The 18,463-nt window shown below is 39.9% G+C and overlaps 1 long non-coding RNA gene across 1 annotated transcript in view; it reads right to left on the bottom strand.

The window, feature by feature from the left end:
* Positions 1-18,463, bottom strand: part of LOC127377137 (uncharacterized) — a 417,826-nt gene that overhangs the window by 66,837 nt on the left and 332,526 nt on the right. The window lies entirely within an intron of this gene.

The following is an 18,463-nucleotide window of genomic DNA, read 5'->3' as shown; positions in this document are numbered from 1 at the left end:
ACAGGATGATGCCGTGGAGTTTCCACCCACCTCCCCTGGTAGCTCTGTGGTGAGTCCCATTTGGGAGCAGGGGGACTGTTGTGTTTCCATTCCAAGACCCCAAACCAAGGATATGCTCTGTTCACATCCACAACTTCCTGCAAAGTGCTAATTCAGAACTGGAGCTGACTTCATTGCTGCTCGCTTGGAAAGGCAAACTGCCCACCTGGCATATAAAATTAATTAATGATGAGTGCTTCCCACCTGTGAACAACACTGTCTAGTGTCACAAATTTTTGAATAAGAGCCTGATTTTCTGGCTGTCATGTGGCAGCTGAGGTGTTGACAGCATGTTTCCTAAAGACTGTTTTCAATGACACTGAGTAATTAGTGGTGATAGGCTCAACGATGTAATGGCATGGCCTCGAATTGATTTTATGAGCTGTGCGTTGTTCCTGCCAGCACTCTATATTTCCCTCTATAAAGCATAGAGTTACATTTATTGTTCACTTGAAGCAAAACATAAAAAAATAAGTGACATCTCCACTGCACTGTACAGGTGGATTTACAAATGTGCATTTAGGGTAAAATCCACTTGAAAGCACATTTTTGACTTTATTTAAACATACAATGTGTAATTTCTGCTGCTAGGGGGTCTCTCACATATAAACAATAACAAAGAAGTTCGATGACAATGTGAAGTAGCGTTGTATCATGGGAGTTTTTTTTTTTTTTTGGACATGCAAAGGGGAGAGAGATGGTTGAGTGATGGGGCTGCAACGTTACTGGGGCCCCATGAGCAGGTTTTGGGGTTAGGTTGCCTTGCTCGGCGGTGCATAGGAGGTGAAACTGGCACCTCTCCAGCTACCAGTCCAAACTCCATATTTTGTGGTCTGTGGGACCCTCTGGTTCCCAAGCCAAGTCCCTATGCACTGAGCTACTTCCCCCAAAGTTGTTGTCTTTACCACCATTGCTGTCATTGTAGTCAGCTTCTCCCGGTTAGGATCCTTCAGTGTTCAAGGTTCAGGAGGTTTCTACCGGGAGCCCAGTTATCCACTGAGGTCTCCTCTCCAAAACAAACTGATTAAAACCGCTAAAAACACTGCATAAAACAGTTCCACCTTAAAAAGCACTGCTTCTCCCACACTGTTGGGAAGACAAAGGACGTCCAGGAGGGGCTGCGAGCCGAGCTGCTGCTAACGTTAGCTCAGCTTGTTTCTCTGATAACTTAAGATCCAGACGTCCGATGACAAAATTCCTTCATCCAGTTAAAAAAAAAAGCATCGAGATCTAAACAGTGGATGGTAAAAAAGTGGCTTCAAACTGTATAAGAAGTCAATGTATGACAGCTTCTGGCAGACAACCACAACACTGACACATGCACAAAGGGGATATGATATGGGTTTGAACATTGTTGGAACCATTTGGGATAATGGAAGTATACAACTCAACTACATATAGAACCTGGCTCTAGTGTTTATAGATATTTTAATGCAGAAGTCTTACAAATTATAGTTTTAAATGCCTCAGAAAGCTGTTTAAGCTATGTCCGCAGTTGCAATTCATTAAACTTACAACTGCAGCTGATTAAAAGGGGAAGAGGAGTCATGTGAGCTACAATATAAAGCAGCTGTGATATTTCTAAACAGAATAATGTTACATTTTGCAGCCTGCATGATTTACCTGTCTTTAATCCTCAAGTATTGAAATATCTCTGCTCACTCAGCCATCTGCTTCTCATGAAAAGCCAGTACATCAAACACCTCCCGCCATTCGCAAGAAGCTCAAACAGAGGCAATGCTGAAAGTTATCTACCAACCTGCTGCTCTTCTGTAGGGAAAAACACACATGAGAACACACACACAATGAAGGAGTGATTCTGTACCTGCTCCAGCAATGTGAGTTGTGGCCAGCGCTGCGGCAGGTAAGATCCTGCTGCAGTCAAGCATCCATCTGGAAAAGGAGTCATGCTCATAAATCATAAGGTGCAGCACCGTGGGTTGGCAGAGTGCTCTGACCATGGTAAATGTGTCTTTCTTAAAGACAAAAAAAGGAAAAGAGAGAATTTACTGCTGCGACATACAGAATTGCCCTCATACAAATACAGATGTTTGTTGCGGAGCCAGAGCTCCATGTTCCCAGCAGCAGCGAACAGGGAGGCAGCCTGTGAAAGCACTTACCCTGTGTTACCTAATTAAGCTACTGCTGTGTATGGCATTGACCTGTATACTGGAGAGCACGCAAGTGAAAACAGAAATAAAGGACAATTCACATGTTTCTCACTGCCTGTCCAGTTTTAGTCATCATATTTCAGTTTTTCGGTTGTTCCCACTGCCTGGCCTTACATGATTTAGGGCAATGTTGTATGTAGTGATGATGATGTTATATATACGATGACCAGATGTCCCGGTTTGTCTGGGATTGTCCTGACAACAAATGTCCATAAAATAAAATGTTTTCAACATTCACCATCAAATTGTCCCAATTTTCACCATTTACCATTTACCACTTACATTTTACCACTTACATATACATTTATCATGTGCTGTCATGCTCCTAACCCAATATAAAAACATTAACCATGCCACACGTGTCTAAATTCAACACTGATTTGTCTGTAGGTGTTTCAATCAATCAGTTTGCCATTGTCGGGGCTGTTGCTAGCTAATGAGTCATAGGTGTATGGGGTGCCGTTTGTAAAGCGGCTCACGCTGAAAATAACAGCAACATTTTGTCACATTTAGCTTCAAACAATGTTTAAAAAACTGGTATGAATTTTTAGGGTCACTTTTTTGCACATTTAAAACAATATTTGTCAACTTAGAGATATTTTAAATAGTTAAATCCAAATATTAATACACCTAAATGTTAAATGTTAAATCTAAATGCTAAATCTAAATGTTAAATTTAAATTTAAATTTAAATCTAAATGTTAAATCTAAATCTAAATGTTAACTCTAAATCTAAATGCTAAATCTAAATCTAAATGTTAAATTTAAATCTAAATCTAAATGTTAAATCTAAATCTAAATGCTAAATCTAAATCTAAATGTTAAATTTAAATCTAAATGTTAAATCTAAATCTAAATCTAAATGTTAAATCTAAATCTAAATGCTAAATCTAACAGGTTAAATTTAAATCTAAATCTAAATCTAAATGTTAAATCTAAATCTAAATGTTAAATATAAATGTTTTGAAACTAAATATTTAACTAATATGCAAATTCAAAATGCCGGTAACCGGAAGTACCAAACTAAAAGCTTGAAGAGGTCAATGTGTGTTTATAGTGTCAAATAACGAATAAAAACCATCTCATACAGGGAAATGGACTATTGGACATGGATTATCCTGATAATAACTACCTAAAATAATAAACATGTTTGGAGAGACTGTATTTGAAGAGTACTTTGAGTTTTTTTAGTGTCACTTTTATGAAGGGTGCGGGACTTATGACCTGTAGCCACTATAGCCAGCCATGAGTGGGCTAACTTTGACTGATCTGTCATGTTCGCTTGCATAAAGGCCAGCAAGAGCCTACCCCTGCCCGCCACCACCAGGTACGGTACTGTCGGCCATGGTCGCTCTGCGAAAATGTCCAACGAATCGGAATCTCATTTCCCCAGATGAGATGGTTTTTATTTAACATCTAGATCTAGATTTAAATTTAACATTTAGATTTAGATTTAGATTTAGCATTTAGATTTAGATTTAACATTTAGATTTAGATTTAAATTTAACATTTAGATTTAGATTTAGCATTTAGATTTAGGTTTAACATTTAGATTTAGATTTAGCATTTAGATTTAGATTTAACATTTAGATTTAGATTTAGATTTAAATTTAACATTTAGATTTAGATTTAGCATTTAGATTTAGATTTAACATTTAGATTTAGATTTAAATTTAACATTTAGATTTAGATTTAAATTTAACATTTAGATTTAGATTTAGCATTTAGATTTAACATTTAACATTTAACATTTATGTGTAACATTTAATATTTGGATTTAACTATTTAAAATATCTCTAAGTTGACAAATATTGTTGTAAATGTGCAAAAAAGTGACCCTCAAAAATTCATACCAGTTTTTTTAAGCTAAATGTGACAAAATGTTGCTGTTATTTTCAGCGTGAGCCGCTTTACAAACGGCACCCCATATAGATGAGCATCATAGGCTCTTCAGACAGTCAGGTAGCTAACGGTTCTAAAGAGCTCCAGGAGGTTTACTCCATCATAGAGTACACGGCGATGAAAATCTGTGGGTCAGTAGTGTTGAAGGGTTTGCTCGGTAGGTGCACTAAGCGCTAAAATAATCGCTCCACATCTAATGAAAATGCCTACGGGGTGTGCAGAGGGGTTTATGTGTGTGTGCATGGAAGTATGGTACACTTAAAATCCCCATGAAGTCAAAATGTATGTTTAAGTGTTACATATAAGCCACTATCTGTCCTAATGATGACAAAAAGGTCATTTTTTAAATATTTTCGGGTGTTCTTAGTGACATTTTACAGTTTGACATTTCCTGAAAAATTATAAAAAGTGGTTGGTGGGTCATCCTGCACCTATATACACCTGTGTATATATATACATCCTTTACATCCAATGAAATGCTCTTGCTTATGACACCGCCAGAGTGGAGGGACAGACATCTGTTGTGGGCCTCAGTGATTACAGTATAAAAGCACAACTTTATAACTTTATTCAGTGACTTTGGTGAAACTGGATCACATTTTATGAAGAAAATATTTTCTGGTTTTCCCTCTGATGTCCTCTGGCTGCACAGCTTCAACAACTTAGCTAACCACCTGCTAAAGTGGCTAACTGCTAATGAAATACTGCTTCCTGCATCTGCTGTTAGAGAGCAACAGAGGGAAAAATGTTACAGTAAGTTTTCCTGATGGAAAGATTGCAGTAGTGAACGACTACCTGCCATTAGCTCAGTCAGCACTGCAGCTAAGCTAACTGACTCAGACCTGGGATTCTGGGCCGAGCCAAACTGGGCAAGAAAACCACCTCAGTACTATATTCTCTGTCAAACTGGCACTGTCGGTGTCAGAGATTGTGTTCAGTCCTAGGTCTGCAGGCATATGGAAGTAAATTTCTTATTGCTAACAAGTCCCATGAAAAGACCAAACCAACAATGTGTTATTCTGTGTCTCAGTACGTTCTGACTACTCCACCCTGTATGGCACCAAACCCCAAGGCTAATGGTTTCTACTGAACATGCAGCCTAAAGTAAATCCTTAAAGGAAAATATTTTGGGAAATACACTTCACCTTGTTTCTTTTCTAGGAGGAAAAGATCCATACCACTCTCATGCCTGTTAGCTAAATAATTTGTCAGGTAAGTAATGTAACTTATGATATTTCCCTACCTTTAACCAAGAAGTTTTTGTGCCTAAACTTAACCAAAGTTCAAGCTTTGAAACTCCAAAAACGAACAGAACTTTCACCCAGGAGACTGGGGTTCGTGTCCCATGTGAAACCAAACATCAAGTTTTATGTTTTATATTTGACTTGTGACTTGTTGCCACAGTAATGGCAACATCCTTGCGTCAAATGGTGCAAACCTAACCAACCTGCCACTGTTTCACAATCTTAAGCATGTGTTTAAGGGCGTCTCATGTAGAAGTTAAAGGGTACCTTGTGCTTGTGTAGGAGATGCTGAGGGGCGTGACAAGCATTGTTGGTATTTGACGACCCTGGAGGAGAATGTATTGGTTTCGCTAAAAATGTCTCACTGCTACAGTTGAACACTGTAGTTTTTAGTGTTACTCATACAGGAGGAAATTGTGCTTTTGTTGGAGACTATCTAATCCACATTTTGTTCTCTAGTGTTATTTTAGTATTTAGTATTAATATAGTATTTGGGGCAGCAGGACGGTGTGTGGGATTAAGTCAAAAAAACTAAACTTACCAGATTTATCCTTTGAGTAATATGTATATTTCTAAGCAGTGATTTCTGTCGCTGAATAAAGACAACTATGCCAGTTACAGAAAGTCAATAGAATGAAGGAAAAAGGGACATATTAACTGCTCAGGAGAAGTCTGGCCTGCTAAACTGGGACGTGACTGCCTCTGTGCCAAAAACTTGAGTGAGCCCCGGAGTTTCCTTTCAAAGATGAAAAGACCTAAGATGAGAGGGAAGATGAGAAGTGACGCAGATGCAGCTCTTTTTCTCTCAGACTGGTAGCATCAGCTGTCAGTATTAACCACAGTCTAGATTGAGTGTCACTGACTGTCATGCTATTGAGGATACACACTGTGAACCACCGATCTACTTAGGAAATCTTCTTCTTCTCAAACCATCAAACTGAGGCATTATACCTTGTCAAGTCAAAGGCAGCCATGAGAAACATGGAAGCAATGGGCAAATATGATGATGATGTGAAGTAGTGTGTGATCATGGGAGCTGTTGTCTTCACCACCATTGCTGTCAGTGCAGTCAACTTCTCCCGGTTAGGATTCCTTCAGTGTTCATGGTTCAAGAGGTTTCCACCCGGAGCACAATTATCCACAGAGGTCTCATTCTCTTCAAAACAAGCAGACTCGCTGATTAAAACCGCTAAAAACATTGAATAAAGCAGTTCCACCTTTAAAATCACTCCTCCCCTTAGCTCAGCTTTTTTCTCTGACGATAAAGATCTTAAGATCCAGGTCACAGACCCAGTTTAGAAATGAATAACATATTTGTATATTCATAGATTATGGAATGTTTAATGAGGTAGAAGAGGTAAATGACTTTTTAAAGATTTGAACAACAAAATTATTTTTTTATTTAAAAACTATATCAGCCTATTTGGATTTTGCAAAAAAATGAGCTTTTTCCAAATTGGGGACACAGCATTTGTCCCCAATTGGACAAGCTGTGCCTGAATAACTGGTCTTGAGTCTTAAACGTGTCCCCGAAGGTAGCTTAAGTCAGACACACAAACACACATTTTTGTGTCGAGATTTTGTCTTTATATTCAAGGCATCTTTTTCACACTGAATTGAGATAAAATTATCTTCAAATATCTAATCTATCTATAAAGCAAGAAAGCTCTGTCTGTCTGTGTGTGTGTGTGTGTGTGTGTGTGTGTGTGTGTCTGTGTGTGGCTCAAATATCTCTGCAGATCAGGATCAGACTGACCTGAGAGTTTCAACATGGCTGCTGTGTGGTTTAAGGGTGTGCAACGTCAGCTTTGTTTGGACTATAAAGATACCGTTAATAAATGATTTCATAAATTATTTCTGAATTCCACTAGCATTGTCAACGATAGCCACCGTAGCCACGTGTGCACCAGAGCCAATCACTGCAGAGCCCAAACATCCTGGAAAGTGAAAGTAAACTGATGTTTCGGTCTGAGGGCTGACGGTCGCGGTGATTTTTGATCACAAACACTCCGTGAGTTTTTCGCCGGTGACAGTCGTGTTTTTCGGGCAGAAATGTAACGGAAGAGTCGGTAGGACAGGCGGGAGGACAGACAGGAGGACAGACGCTTCTCCATGTACAGCTGTGGTATTTTTTTTCCTCATGTAAGTTTCCAAAGACAGTTACAGTTACTACGTTACTGTTGTTTGGTCCTCTAACGTTGCTTTGTGGGACATTTCTCTTTATTAAGTTGAGTGAGAGACCTGTGCAGTTATCAGACTGTCTGACTGACACGCCCTCGCTCCTGCATCCCTGATACTACCTCCAGAGGAGGATCAGCAAAATTTCCCCCCTCGCCACATCTGAAACTTTCACACAGAGGAGGGTGCGGAGAATTGGCCTTGCTAAAAGCCAAATTATATGAAAACACAAAAGTTATCAATCTACACATTTCACAACAAACCTAAATGTCCCTGACGTCCCACCTTCAAACACAACCTCATTTGGCCATCCATGAAAAAGCTACTTAACCTCCCACTTTTCTATAGCAATACAAACTTCCTACGGGCACTGCACTAGTAGGCTGTAAATATAGATATGTGCCTTTACGTGTGTGAGCAGCAAACACACACTCCTGCCTACTTTCTCATTTTTCTCTCAAATCTGGTAGTGGAAATTTACAGGGATTAAAACCAGATGCTGACTATTTATCCAGCAGCAGGTGGCTACAATGTTAGTACACGCCTGACATATTAACCACACACTTCTCAAACTCTAAAACTCTGATTCTACAGATTTGTTAACATGGTGTACAATGAGGGAACTACAAAGTTCCTCTTCGTAACATGCTGTCCCCTGTTTGGGGGCGTTTGTTTTTGTGTGTGTCAGGATGATGGACAGTCGCCTCAACAACATCACATAACAGTGTTGGGTTTCAAAGGCTCTGTCGGCATGCCAGACTCTTATGTGGGCATCCCTTTGAAGCCCATTTCTGGGGTGCTGGGTATCAAAACAATACCAGGTAAATATAGAGGGTGTACAGGCAGGCATTAGAGACTGACGAGTTCCTTATTGTAGGCTATTGGAATCTGATCCTCAGTCAGGAGAAGTTGAAAAACATCTAGAATAATTTTTATTTAGCTGTCAGAAAGCCCATTTAATGATGTTTAAGAACATAAATGTCAGTCCTTGAATTCAGTTATGTTACTGTGCACCAGGACAAAAGTGGCGAGTTTACAAGTGTGATTACAAGACATTCTTAAAGTCTTCAATTCGGTGAATTATACTGTACTGAAATAGTGCTATGCTCAAGGGTTAAGTCTGTATGCACTCAAGAAACAAACCAAGAATATATATATCTTTTTGTCTTTTTGAATCCTGACAGTAGTACATTAAACAAATAATCTTGTTGAACAAATTGAGTATTTAAGAGGTGTTTCTACCTGCCTCATTTATCAGTGAGGGTAGACTACACATACAAAGCATTAACCTCTTCAGCTAGGTGTACCAAGTAAACAATTGAGTGTACTGTATATGATTTCAAACACTGTGGTAACTGTAGAAAATGTCCGTTTACAGTCACTAGAAGCTGTGTGGTACTTGTGTTATAATGTTCTCTAAGCTAGCAGCTCAAAGCTAACAGTGCTCACCAGCCATGAGCAGCTGTTGTCAGACTCTCTGTGTCAATGCTGGAAACAGAGTCCGCTGGAGCTTTTACAGTCACTAGAAACAAATTTACGGCTGTTTGTAAAAGTTTCTGTGTGATACCTGTGTTGTAACATTAGCCAAGTTAGCAGCTGTTTTTGGGGAGTGTCAGCTACGTAGCAGGCCAGGGTCTGCAGAGTTGAGATGTTGGTTTTATATAAGCAAAGGTTTGTTGATGACAGAAGCCACCTGCAGGTCACCTGCCTCCAGATCAGCTAATAGCAACATTAAATTGCAATAGCCAGTTTCAACCAGTAGAAGGCAGTTGCTATGCATTTTTATAGCAAAATGGTTAGAATTAAAATATTTTGAAGGAAAATGCCCAGATTTGGACCTGAAACCAACACTAGCAACTACCCATATGGATAGATTTTCAGCAGAAAGAAAATGGTTTTGGGGTTTAATTAGACTTTAAGTGTAGCCTGGAAGACTCCAAAGTTCAGAGGCTCCTATATACTGTGTGAGATCAGTCTAACAAAACCTTGCTATCAGTCTGTCAGATGGAATGATATCAGTCTTGTGTAGTGTAGTATTTGGGCAGTATTCTGTGTTGTAGCAGCAATAGCATTGCGAGAAATTGTTCCTATATTTTCGACATGGTCAGTATTTTAACACTAGCTGACTCTAAATCAGCTGACGTGGGACCTGGGGGCTGGTTTAAGTTGATAACCAAAGATTTAAGCACATTTCTCTCACAATTGTCAACTTCCGCCTGTGACAGGTTGTGTATAAGGGCATTACTGCCATCAATAGAGAATTAAAGGATGAAAACACCAGAGTATGCATGAAAATAAGTCTTCTAAACAAACCGGAATATCCAGTGTGAGCAGCAAAGTTATAAGTCCCATCTTCTTAGCAGCCTGTTGCGGACACACAGGTTATCCCCTCAGCTGAAACAGGATCCCAGTCCTTGACCAGACAGGGAGTAAAGAGGCTCTGAGGTTGCTGCTGGTCCAAGATCAGCTGTGTCACACTTTTCCTCTTCGCGTCCTCATGTAGAAAGAGCCCTGAGCACTACAGCACGGCCTGGTCTGTGGAAGACCTGACATTTCTTCCATAAACACTGACACTGATGATAGGAAACTAAAGCTGGGCAGAAAGTTTAAGAAAGTCAGTGCATTCACAAAAGTACTGTTCTGTTACAGGACTCATGACATTCGCAGAATCTGCTGTAGCACAACAATAGTTTGACCACAACACAGCACTCGGACAATCCAGGATATTAACAAAATGCTTGGCAAGAGCTCAGATTAAAACAGAAAAAAGGGCTGACATGAAGTGGGTTTCCGCCTGGTTCAATCTAAGCCCCCTGTCCTCAGCCTGATCATGTTCCCTCTCTCCGCGGCTGTGATGAAGTGCTGGTATTGCGGTTTTGCATAACGTGGCATGACACGTCATATGCTGCAATCCATATGCTTAAGCCCTGGCCTTAGAATCGTTCACCCTGTGGTGTTGCTCTAAAAACAGTCCCGCTACCTCACTTGTGGTTGCTCGGGGCCTTAGTAGCGCTTGATTTATGGATACAGCTGTGTGCTCGTGATAAAGACACCTGTCCCTTCTTCCATCAGCACTTCCTTCCCACACTGAAGAGCCCTTGTGCTAACCTGGGCTGGAATGTCACCTTAGTAACCTTTGGGTCAAGAGAGCACTGTTCTATCGACAGTTCCCTTGCTGCATGGCTGGGTGGGTCTGCACTCAGTTCCTTAAACCTATGACAATGTTGACCGTGTCACAGTCACAACTATACTGAGGAACAAGTGACCGGACAATAGATACAACTGACAAAGATGAGATCAGCCTTTATTGATTCACTGGAGTGTGGGGTTAGGTCACTGAAGTAGTATCATAAATAGTTTGGGGGAACAAGAATACATTTAACAGACCACACTAACTAATAAAGGTTATATGTACGAAATTCCCTTGCCACTACATGTCGCACTAGAGCCCTAGCTTCTCAAACCAAAACAATGGGCACTATGGCGACCAGAGTCCATTGACAAAACCAGTTGTTTTAACAGATCAGATAATTTACACTCTTCAAACTGGACTAAAAAAAATTAAAAAAGTAACCAAAACTGACTCTTTTACAGCTTGTTTACATTGCGCGTCTGCATTGCGTGTGCATGGCACTACGCCTTGATTTTTATTTCGGCGCCCCTCTTAACAGATTAGAGTGGTCAAACTGTCTGCGTGAGAACACACATCTCAGCTGCATCTGCAGAGACGCTTCACTAGACAGTCGAGGTCTTGCCTATTTTTACCACAAGCAGTGCTAAAAAATAGCAGCAATAGGATCTGTTGGTAGTCATAGTCACATACTTCAGAACAGTTTAAACTTCCCTTTCAAAGTAAAATCACTGTGGTTATCTTTTATTTAAAACAATACTTATATACTTATATGGCATTGTAAATTAAATCACATGAAAATGTTGCTTTTTCATGGGCATTATACAGGGAAAAGTGTATGTGGAAACATAGGACTGGCAGCAGCTCCACAGCAGCTACGCTCTTGGTGTGAACGTCGCATGTGTGTCAGCTGTGACACGCTGTAGATGCCACATGCTGCTCAGAAGGGGCTATCTGAATGTGCAGTTATTCTTTCCACAGTGTTTCCAACAATCACCAACACACCGAGCCATTCTGCTGATTCGGTGTCTTTTCTGTCCCCAGGACAACACATGCATAAATATGCACTGAATTATCTGTATAATACATTTTATTATTAAGCAGTGTCTTGCACTTTATTCCTTTTCAGTTTGAAGATAGAACCTTCATAAAAACTAACTACAACACTGAAAAAATAAGATTTTCCCACTTTCTAACACTACACTTCAACATGAAATAAAATGATTGGAATCCTGCAGAAATCTTATTCTTTGTATTATTGTGTGGGTCCAATTAAGACAATATTTTTAATTGGAAATTCACAATATGTTAGTTAAAATACATATTTTAGTTGTGTCCCTATGTTTTCACTCAGTCCTGTTACCCTGACACATTCCCCCCTCTAGAAATGTGGGACATTCCCAAGTCACATGATCAACATAGCATTATCAGAGTCTTCTGAAGGCCATGAATACCAAAAATAACTTCTCTCACTCTATTTTCTGTTGTTTTGGTAAACTGTTTGAATCTAAGTATTCTCATGCTATTAGCTTTGATGCCATGTGGCTACATTTTATGTGTTTGCTCAAAAGATGAATAGTTTAATGTGTGTTGTACAGCGCAGTTGGCCCCTGTGATGGCAGCAGCTGCCATCAGTGTATGAATGTGTGTGTGAATAGGTGAATGTGGCATGCAAGGTACAGTGCTTTGAGTGGTCGGAAGACTAGAAAGGCGTTATATATGTACAGTGAGACCGTGTTGTTTTGTCGCAATGATAAATTCCCTTGTTGCAACCATAGTTGTATAAAGTTACAAAGCTATACAGAGTTTCCAGTGTGCTGATAGGATGTTCAGCTTCATATGGATGGTGAACACATTCACCCTTACCATTAAGAAACAGTTGAAGTATTTTTCCCAAGGCATACCTTATGTTGGACAAAAAAAGGTCTATGAGATACATCACTGATACATTGTGATACACATTGTGAAAAAAAAAACAACCATTAGAATTCTTTGTGGTAGTAAAAGGGGGAACATACCGTGATGAGCTCATGATGTGACAAAGGTCAGGTGACTTGTGGTGCTTTCTGGTGAGTAAGTGTCCTGTCCTTTGCCCCTGGGAAAAGAGTAAGACAAATGAGATGCCCACGTTATCGTTTTCTGCTCTGTGCTCATATGATCTGGCACTTTCCCGGAGCTCATATTAGCTGTTTCACTGCTGGCTGGAGCTTAAATTGTGCACAAAGTCAATTTATATAAATATATATCACCGTATTTAAAACCATTTGAAATCTGAAACATGAACTGAATATGCTGATCTTAAAAAGAAAGTCCCTAAGTCAATATAGATCAAAGTCAGTATGTACAGTCTTTTTTAAGTTGCTATGAGATATCTGATACACAAGGGCGGTTGGGGGTGTAGGTGGAACTCTCAAAACGAAAAGAATCACACGCGCACATACACACACACACACACACACACACACACACACACACACACACACCTCACACACACACACACACACATCTATAAATTATTCTCAATTTCTTTAAGGTAGTGGTGGAGCAGGGCCACCATATGCATGCAGTGGGGCACCAGTGTGATGCATTTATGTTGAAACAGTTCCAGGGCCTCAAAGTCCTTAGTAGGCTCATTTGTGCCATCAGCCATCAGACCCCACAACGCCACAGCACCTAGTACCCCTACCTTTTTTAGAAACATGTACATATACACAGGCTTATTATATTCTATTGTATTGTATTTTTCACTACATTGCCCTTGTGCTGCTGTGCCAACTTTAATTTCCCCTACAGACATCAATAAAGGAACGTCTTATCTTATTTTAAACACTGGCTAAGAATAAAATTGATTTATTGTGTGCCATTATTTCTGATGGAACTGGGCTTCTTTATCCAGTGAAGTCGCCCTCTGCTGGCTGTTGGAAAGAATGCAGGCTTACTCTGCACTCGATTGCTCTTACTGAACGACCTTGACCCGTCTGTGACCTTAAAAGTGAATCTTGTGGATTGAAATTGAATTTAGAGAACTGAATTTGAATTGAGAGAACTGAAAGTGAAAGTACATAAAAAGTTGAATTTTTTGTGAGGCTCAAATACAGTTTCAGTTGCAAGTGAATTCAGATTCATAATATTATATTCAGTTTCAAGTTTATTGGAATTCAGTTTCTAACTAATACATTCAAATTCAAATTATGCTATTCAGATTCAGTTTTTCAATACAGTTCAATTCAATTCAATTCAATTTTATTTGTATAGCGCAAATTCATAACAGAAGTTATCTCAGGGCACTTTTCAAATAGAGCAGGTCTAGACCGAACTCTTTAAAACATTAATTACGGAGACCCAACAGTACCACCATGAGCAAGCACTTGGCGACAAGGGCAAGGAAAAACTGCCTGTTAAAAGGCAGAAACCTAGGACAGATCCTCCGGCTCTAGGTGAGTGGTCGTCTGTCTCGACCAGTTGGGGTGAGAGAGAGAGATAGAGAGACAGAGAGAGAGAGAGACAGAGAGAGAGAGAGAGAGAGAGAGACGAGAGACAGACAGACAGACAGGTGCACAGCAACAACAGTATTGGCAATGGCAATCTAGCAGGACCATGGCAGGAGGCTCCACCAGGATCTTCAAGAACCTGCGAGACGAGAAAGCACAAGAACTCTGGGGAAGAAGTGAAGTTAGTAACATGCATTAATGGAACATAAATGAGTGCAGAAAGAGAGAGGAAGGGAGAAGCTCAGTGCACCATGGGAAATCCCCCGATAGTCTAGGCCTATAGCAGCATAACTAAAGGATGGTTCAGGACTCACCTGATCCAGCCCTAACTATAAGGTTTATCAAAGAGGAATGTCTTAAGCCTACTCTTGAATGTGGTGAGGGTGTCTGCTTCCTGAACCACAACTGGAAGCTGGTTCCACAAGAGAGGAGCTTGGTAACTGAAGGCTCTGGCTCCTGTTCTACTTTTAGAGACTATAGGAACCACAAGTAGCCCAGCACTCAGAGAATGTAGTGTTCTAGTGGGGTAATAGGGTACTATGAGCTCTTTAAGATATGAAGGGGCCTGACCATGAAGAGCTTTATAGGTGAGGAGGAGGATTTTAAATTCTATTCTACATTTTACAGGGAGCAAATGCAGAGAAGCTAGTACAGGAGAGATGTGATCTCTTTTTCTAGTTTGTGTCAGTACTAGTGCTGCAGCGTTCTGAATTAATTGGAGCGTTTTAATGGACTGATTGGGGCAACCTGATAATAAAGAGTTGCAGTAATCCAGCCTTGAAGTAACAAATGCATGGATTAGTTTTTCTGCATCTGTCTGTGATAGTATGTGTCTAATTTTTGTAATATTACGTAAATGAAAGAAGGCAGTCCTAGAGGTCTGCATTATGTGGGAGTTAAATGACAAATCCTGATCAAAGATAACTCCAAGATTCCTGACAGTGGTGCTAGAGGCCAAGTTAATGCCATCTAGAGTAACTATATCTTTAGACAGTGAGTCTCTAAGGTTTTTGGGGCCAAGAACAAGAATTTCATTTTTTTCTGAATTTAGATAATGGATTAATTTCATCGGGCTTGATTGATAGATATAACTGCGTATCATCTGCATAACAGTGAAAGTTAATGGAGTGATTCCTAATAATGTAAAGGGAGCATATATAAAGTAAATAGTATTGGTCCAAGTACAGAACCTTGTGGAACTCCATGACTAACTGTAGTATTTATTGAAGATTCATCGTTAACATGTACAAACTGCGAGCGATCTGATAAATATGACTTAAACCAGCTTAGTGCGGTTCCTTTAATGCCAATTTGATGCTCAAGTCTCTGTAAAAGAATATTATGGTCAATGGTGTCAAATGCAGCACTAAGATCTAATAATACAAGTACAGAGAAAAGTCCATTGTCAGAAGCAATCAGAAGGTCATTATTAACTTTAACCAGAGCTGTCTCTGTGCTGTGATGAACTCTAAATCCTGACTGAAAATCCTCAAATAAACTATTGTTATGTAGAAAGTCACACAACTCTTTGGCGACTACTTTCTCCAGAATCTTAGAGTAAGGGGAGGTTAGAAATCGGTCTATAGTTGGCTAAAACCCCTGGGTCAAGAGTGGGCTTTTTAAGAAGGGGTTTAATTACAGCTACTTTAAAGGACTGTGGTGTATATCCTGATAATAAAGAAAGATTAATCATATCCAGTAAAGAAGTGCCAATTAAGGGAACAACTTCTTTAAGCAGCCTAGTAGGGATCAGGTCTAATAGACAGGTTGATGGTTTTGATGAAGAAATGATTGAAGTTAACTGATGAAGATCGATAGCAGAAAAACAGTCTAAATATATATCTAATATATCTAGTTATTCAAGTTAAACAATACAAATTCAAATTATGCAATTCAAATTCAGTTTTTAAATGCAATTATTCAAGTTGAGCAATCCAGATTCAGTTCTAAATGATTCAAATTCAGTTTCTACTGACACAAAAATCAGCCCATACAGAAACCCCTGACAACTATGTATGTAAGACCTTTTGTTGCAAGGTCCAAGCTTCCCCTTGCCTCAATTTTATGTGCTAATCTAAGCACATCCTGGACCTGTTTAAAAAGTGTGTTTCCCTTACAAAATAATTTATTCTTTTAACTCTGCATTATTTCTGTCCTTGCTGTGAGCACCGGCAAATTGTTTTCAGCTCTACTTAGTGTTGTGTAGGATCAAAGTGCTCTCATTCCTGTACACCTATTCCATTACATTCAATAACAAAACAAAGAACTTCAGTCTCTCATGTGCAACAGAGAAGTCCTCCATACTTGCTCATGCTGATGAGCCAGGGAATGCTGAGCTCTTTTCCACAATCACATCCTTTGTGGTTCCCAGCCCTGACAATCACTCTGAAGTCCTCCTGACACCTGCACCCTCCCCAGTCAAAGGGGCATCATTGGGAGACAGCTGGTGCCCTGACAGTGCCTCAGTAGCAATACTGAACTAATGTTCATTGACAGCACAGGAAGTGGTGTGCCCTTTGTAAAAGCATAAAGTAATGGTCTGGTGTGAAGTGAAGTGGTGGATGGGTGTGGAACATGTAGACTTTTGTGTGGTAGAGTTTGTATTCTGACACACTTTTCCTTACTCAAACCGGCTGTAACTTTTGTGGCAGCTAAAAAAGTTTATACCTGCAAGGGTCTATAGAAGAATGGGTAAGATATTCTGACCATCTTGGTTTTGACAAATTTCTGTTGCACTTACAACGTCTGGCCAGTTGATGGCAATGTATGGAATGATGCGTAAATGTCCACTGTGGTAGCTGATGTGCAACTATACCATTAAAACCCTAAAGCATAGCTGTCCACTGTAATGAACACTATGTGTAGAGGACTAAATCAGGAGGCCACTGTGTCCTGTGTGAAAACCAACAGTGAAAGAATATCAGCAGAGAAAAAAAAATGTAAATAGCGTACTTAAGTGAACTTACTTAGCATACTTATTGATTAACTTAAGTTACGTCCGGTATGTAACGTATCTTACTTAACGGATATCGGATCTTTTCCTAAACCTAGCCAAGTCGTTTTCATGCCTAAACTAAACTATGACCATTCTATGTTAACCACGCAAACTTTATTTTGAAAGTCTAACCGGATGTTGCATTATTATTTTTGCTAGCTTGACCTAGAGGGATACCTACAGTGCCATACTATGAAGCCAAGCGGCCGCGTTTGATGAGTTGGAAGTGAGAACGTGTTGGGTCTCAGCCTAACTCCTGAGGGAAATATCTGGCTCTTTAGCTGCTAAATGCTTTACTACATTCACTGTCTATGTCTGCCTGCTGTTAGCTGCAAAATGGGGTTTTGGGCTGTTTCACTGAAAACAAGGCTATGAAAGGTGAGAGTGCACAAAGGTTGTGGGCCGGGCAGCTGAACAATGAGCTGAATCTCACTATAAATCTCAAGCCAAGAGGAGCTGCAGATTCAGATGATAATTCTCTGTTCATGAGCAGCCCCATTCACATTGTGATTTGATACATTATTATGAATTGTGACAATGTCATTGTCTGGCAATAGGGATGAGAAGGACTACCTGCTCTTAATATATCTTTTGGAATATGTAATTGGTTTCATACTTGAACCGACACATTCCTTTTATATCATTTGGCATTATTTACAACAGGTCCAATAAATCTTGCTTGAAGTTGTGAACTTTACAATTAGAGAAAAGAGGGACTCGTCTGCGAGATTGATCTCATTTCAGAGAAAAAGCGCACTAATGGGTTTAACTGTACTCCTGTAATTGCCACATTGACCTATCAGTCTGGATCACATTTAACTTTATTTGCCCCATTTTGTGTGTTTCTCCTCATTCTGAGATGACTCCTCCAGACACATGGGCTTTGGAAATCCTGCGTGCTACTAAGAAAACAGTTCAGTGGTCACAGATGTTAAAGGGGTTGTGGATGAATGCTTGCAGATGACTAATTTGTGCCACTGTTTTCAAGAGAACTGGAGAAAATAGTTTTTCTGCACACTCAGACCTCAGGTTTTTGTCCTTCCGCTCAACCAACCTTTGTAGCAGCTTCCCAGCTTCCACCATGAGCATCCGATACCAGAGGCACGCTACCTGGCATATTCAGATGTTAAAGCTGCAGTAGGTCATTTTTATGAAAATGACTTTTTGTCATATTTGCTGAAACTTTTACTGTATCCTGACAGTAGAACATGAGACAGATAATCTCTCGTCTTGCAGGTTCTCCTGGATCCTGGTGGAGCCTCCTGCCATGGTCCTGCTTGACTGCCATTGCTTCACTGATATTAGTGTTATTA

The sequence above is a fragment of the Dicentrarchus labrax genome, unplaced genomic scaffold (genome assembly GCF_905237075.1).
Source record: "Dicentrarchus labrax unplaced genomic scaffold, dlabrax2021, whole genome shotgun sequence".
In the NCBI taxonomy this organism is placed as follows: Eukaryota; Metazoa; Chordata; class Actinopteri; family Moronidae; genus Dicentrarchus; species Dicentrarchus labrax.
This window is presented reverse-complemented; position numbering and strand designations above follow the sequence as displayed.